General features: G+C 37.3%; 1 protein-coding gene across 1 annotated transcript in view; it reads right to left on the bottom strand.

The window, feature by feature from the left end:
- PACRGL (parkin coregulated like) overlaps positions 1 to 5,357 on the bottom strand; it is a 31,113-nt gene extending 25,756 nt beyond the window's left edge. The window contains exon 1 of the mRNA XM_044680870.1: positions 5,235 to 5,357. The gene's annotated coding sequence lies outside the window, so the exon portion shown is untranslated. The remainder of the gene's footprint in view (positions 1 to 5,234) is intronic.
- Positions 5,358 to 5,601: the final 244 nt, after the last annotated feature.

Here is a 5,601-nt window from a genome sequence, read left to right on the forward strand (position 1 = left end):
TCAGCCACTTCCCAGCTGTGTGACCCTGGGCAAGTCACTTGACCCCCATTGCCCACCCTTACCAATCTTCCACCTATGAGACAATACATGGAAGTACAAGGGTTTAAAAAAAAAAACTAATGAAGAGGGCTTGATAGTTAAAGGGGAAGTGAGAAGACGAAATCTAATTTGAATAAGGGCGGAAAAAGAGGAAGAATAAAAAAATGATAAACAGGAAAGAATGAATAAACAAAACTCCAAACAGGAAAAGGATAACAAATTGGTGGGGGGGAAGGGGAGTCGAGAGTAAGAGAAACAGTGGAAATTGGGTCATATTAAAAGAGTTCAGCATAACTGAAGAGGGATTGGATTGTGTTTACAGAGGAAGAAGGATTAAAAAAATTATAAAACTTGAAAAAACCAATATTAGAGACCAATGAATGAAAATATAAACCTAACTCACAATTTTAAATTCAAATGGATTAAATGATCCAATAAAAGTGATAGAAAAGACTCTACAAGAAACATTTTAAAAAACAAAGATATTTAAAAAAAAAACTAGAGGGGGAAATAGACCAAGTGAATCCAAAAAAGCAATGATGAAAAAAGGTTGTAATCATGTCATCTGACAAAGCAAAAAGCATAAAAAAATGAAAAGAGATAAACAAGGAAATTGCAATATGCTAAAAGGAATTAGAGACAACAAAATCAGTATTCAGTAATAAGTTTACATACTCAAAATTCCTTAAAACAACTAATGTATAAAGAATACATTAAGTTACAAGAACACATAGACAAGTAACACTAATAGCAAAAAGAGACTTCAACATCCAAATTGCTGGGGAGACTAGATCTGAAAGACTTAGGGAATCTTCTAAATGGAACTGAAGAGGAATACAGGGATTTCATAGCACCACATTTAACTTTTACAAAAAACATGATTGCCATGTGTCTGGGCACAAAGATATTAAAAAACGAATATAAAAGAGTAGAAATAGTAAATATATACCCTACAGAAAATAATGCACTTAAAAAAGCCATCAGTTCAGGAACCATGAACTTCTAAAGGTCCAACCCCAAGTGGATACTTAACAGTGAAATGAAACACCCAAATTTCTAGGGTACAACTAAAGTAGTTCTCAGGGGAAAAAACATATCCCTACAAACATACAATAAGAAAACAGAAAAAGAGAGAATTAAGGAGCTGAATGTGTATTTTTTAAAATTAGAAAAAGAAATAAACCTAAAAGAAGCACAAATGAAATTTTAAAAAACCTGGAAACAAAAAAATATCAATAATAAAACTAATAATTGCTCTTTGAAAAGACTAATAAAATTGATATACTTTTACCTATTTGAGGACATAAAATCAAATAAATTAAATAACAAAAGGGTAAAATGAAATCACAAAACTAAATGAAATAAAAGAATATATTATGCAGTTATAGGCTAACAAAACAAAACACAAAAGAAATAAAATATCTTAAAAAAAACAAACTACCTAAACTACTAGAAGACCAGATAAGAGATCTTAAATGACCCCATCTGAGAAAAAGAAATATATTTACCTGTAAAGGAACTGATAAAACGGGGAAAGGGAAACACTTCTGTTCCTAATCTATTTACAGGTGAATTCTATTAAATTTTTAAACAATTAGTACCCATAATTTACAAATTATTCTCAAAAACTGGGTTTTGGGAAAAGCACTCTACCAGACTCCTTTTTTGAGACAAATACAGACTTAATACCTAAACCAAAGAAATATAAAACACAGAAAGAAAACTCTAGGCTAATATCATAATATTGACTCAAAAATTTTAACAAAATCCTGTCAGATTTACTAAATAATTATGACAAAAGTGGGATTTATATTAAGGGTATAAAGATAATTCAAGCCTAAATTGGATGGTTATCTCAAAAAATGCAGAAAAAGCTTTCAACAAAGTGTAGCAATCATTTAAGATAAAAAAAAAAAAAAAAACACCTTACAAAATACAGGAATAGAAGTACCACCTCCCCCACTTTTTTTTTCAAAAATAAAATAAAAAATGTCTTAAACCAAAAGCAGTATTATATGCAATGGAGATAAAATAGAAAATTTCCAAAATAACATAGGGAAGCAAACATGCCCACTGTTATAACTGAAATAGTTGCAACAATTAGAAAATAAATGCATGAAGGCAGGTTAAAAAAGGAGATTAAACTGTCTCCATTTCCTGAGGATATCATGGTATATTTGGAAAAAGTCTAGAGAACTAGCAAATATACTAATTAAGAAAATAGATTCGGGACAGCTGGGTAGCTTAGTGGATTGAGAGCCAGGCCTAGAGACAGGAGGTCCTAGGTTCAAATCCAGCCTCAGACACTTCCCAGCTGTGTGACCCTGGGCAAGTCACTTGACCCCCATTGCCTACCCTTACCACTCTTCCACCTATAAGTCAATACACAGAAGTTAAGGGTTTAAAATAAAAAACAAATAAATAAATAAAAAATTCAAAAAAATTCAAAAAAAAAAAAAGAAAATAGCTTCAGCAAAGTTGGGAGGCTACAAAATAAATCCTCATTTCGAAATCAAATGTATTTCTATCATAATATTTATGTCAATAATAAAACCAAATAAGGAATAATAAATAGGGAAATCCCATTCCAAATAACCACAAAATGCACAAACTATTTGATGGCTGACCTACCAAAAGCATTATAGAGATTCAAAAAATATAGGACCACAAAAACGTAAATGAAAATGTCACTAAAATGCTGCTAAACACCTGGGAGTTATGAAGGAAGAACTAAGGTCAAAGAAGTTGTTTATAACGTCACAAACAGTCCTTTTTGTTGTTTTGAGTAGTCCTCAAATTTCTCTTTGATTTCTCCAAAAGAGGATGATTCAATTGGAGTGTATTAAGAAATGATTCTGTTGGTTAAAAGACATAAATAAAAATAAAAAAATATTAAGATAAGCACTAATTTTAAAAAAGGCTTTATTCTAACTTTTTACAGAAGCAATATACTCTTCATCTTCTTGATTTCAATACTCACTTAGAATAATCACTTCTTTCTATGGTCAATAACTACTAATAAGTTTCAGAAAATTGCCCAGCCCCAATGTATCTTTTATCAAAGTTTATCAGTTTCATACAGTCTATCCCAGATCATATTCCTTTTAAAGTATATTCACTCTTTTAATTTTAAGAGCATTTTTAAAGAGGATAAATGATCTCCACATTCACTGTGGTGCTACACTGCTTTTCAATATATTCCAAACAGTTGTAAAGACTTCACTTTAAATTTTCTATGACAATATTAAAATTACAAATGCCACTGAGACCTAAACCAGCAACAAAAATAATAGAACTCATTTGACACATAATTATGATAGCTAAAATGTATACAGTTCTTTAAAGTTTACAAGGTGTTTTTCACAATTCATTTGCCATCCTAGGCTCAGTGACCTATATCACCTTACACTTTTAATCTTGTTTCTTTATCTTTAAAATTAAGGAGCAGGACAACAATTTCTAAGGACTCTTCAAACTCCTCTAGCTTTATGAGACCCAGTGGATGGAGTGGTGTCCAAATAGCTAGCCTCTGTGTAAGTCCATTCTCTGACACAGACAAGCTAATATTGGATTGGATTGATCATTTATACTCCAAGTGCTTTTGAAGCAACTAATTAAGTACATTAAGTTTTAGAAAACACTAATGAAATCACAGCTCCAGTTCTGTCCCTATCCTTCAAGATCTAAAAAAAAAATAATGCCATCTATCAATCAAGGTATTGATAGGAGTCACCCTGGGTGGGGTAGAGCTCATGCTTTGGAGCCTACTGAAACCAACATATCCTCAATACCCTGGAGAACCCTAGGATCCTCTTCTACTTGAAGACTTTCTCCAAGCCCACTATTTTAGAAAGGAATTCAGTAATATTTCACCTCACACCTCACTCACTCCTGTATTCTCTCTCAGATTCATTCCTCCTTTTGCTCTATGGCTGGCTAAATTGCTCCAGAAGGCTTACATTTCCTCAGTCTCTCTTTCCCCTTTCCCTTCCAATTATGCGTTGTATCCACCAATAGAATGTAAGCTCCTTTGAGGATAGGAACTTGGTTACATTTGCATCCCCAGCTGTTAACACAGTGTTTGACATTCTGTTAAGTGCTTAATAAATGTAACTATTGCAACATCTCTGAAAGAGTCACTTCTCATCTTCAGTGAAGTATTTATTAAAAAGTTATGATATGTGTGAGTCAGGGCAATAGTAGGCTCTAGATAGGGTGTCAAGAAGCCTTGAATTAAAATCCAGCTTCATAAACTTTATAGCTGTGTGACCTTGTTTAAGTCACAACCTCTGTTTGATCCTGGAGGTGAAAATGGCCAGCCACTTTAGTATCTTTGCGAAGAAAACCTCATGGGCAGAGGTCCACCGGGGTCTGGATGGGTCAGACACAACTGAAATGACTTTAACAGATTATATGTGCCAACTAATCACAGACAGACACTAGGAGCCCTGCCCTCAAGGAGCTCACATTCTAACGCACCACAATGTACATACATATACCTGCGGGACAAATGGAAGGTATTCTCAAAAAGTAGGCCCTTAACAATGGGGAAAGCTTCCCGCTCTGAATTGGGTTTTGCAGGAAGCCAGAGATTCTAAAAAGCACAAGAGGGCGCTGAGAGTATTGCACGTATGGGGTGAGAGGGTCAGTGAAAAGTCCCAGAGGCGGGAAGCAAAATGTCTTTTTTCAGGTCCTCAATTTCCAACTCTGAAATATGACGGGGTTGACTAGAGGGTCCCTACGGACAGTCATCCAACAACCTAATCCCCTGTGAGGTCATCCTTCCAGGCTGCACAGTTCTCCCGACTATCCTATGGGTTACCGCAAATCTTACAATAGGATTAAAAACCGGCTCTCTAAATTCCCAGCCATTGTCCGGTTCGGATATAAGATAGGAGGCCCACACCTGGGTACTGAGAAGAAGAAGAAGAGGACTGCCGGGAAGGGGACGAGAGATTGAGAGCAGGATGGGAAAAGTAACAAGAGGGGCAAGATATTAAGCCGACGCAAGAAAAAGATCTAGCGGTTCCCAGACCCCGCCAAGGCGGGGGTTTTTTTCTCTAGCCGGCACCGGGCAAAGAGGTGGCCAGAGCCGCCAGATCCCCACTGAGCTTCCAAGAACGCGGCCAGACGCGCCATAGCAACGGGCCCGCCCGCCTCCCGCTGGGGACAAACAGGAAAAGCATCAGAGTCACCTGACCCTCAGGAGCGCAGGCCTCCGCTGCAGCCGTCCTACCACATAGCTCCGGGCCCCGAATCCCTACGTCCCTTCATATAGACTGTGGTCGGCACAGACGCCTGGTCCGGGGCCCTCGGTCTCGTTACCCTCGGACTCGCTACCACTCGAGCCAGGTTGGAAGGTGAAGGATAAGGCGCGAAGGAAGAGATGACGGCTCCAAAAGCGCGTCATATGCCTCGACGTGGTGACGTCAGACGTGCCCGGAGCATCCACCTTTCTCCCTTTCCCCGGGCCCAGCCAGGAAATAGGTACTGGCGGGCTCGGAGGTGAAGCAAGCGTGGTGCCTGCGCATGCTCCGAAGCGAACAGGTGGAAGCCTCTTTG

The sequence above is a fragment of the Gracilinanus agilis genome, chromosome 6 (assembly GCF_016433145.1).
Source record: "Gracilinanus agilis isolate LMUSP501 chromosome 6, AgileGrace, whole genome shotgun sequence".
NCBI classification, from domain to species: Eukaryota; Metazoa; Chordata; class Mammalia; order Didelphimorphia; family Didelphidae; genus Gracilinanus; species Gracilinanus agilis.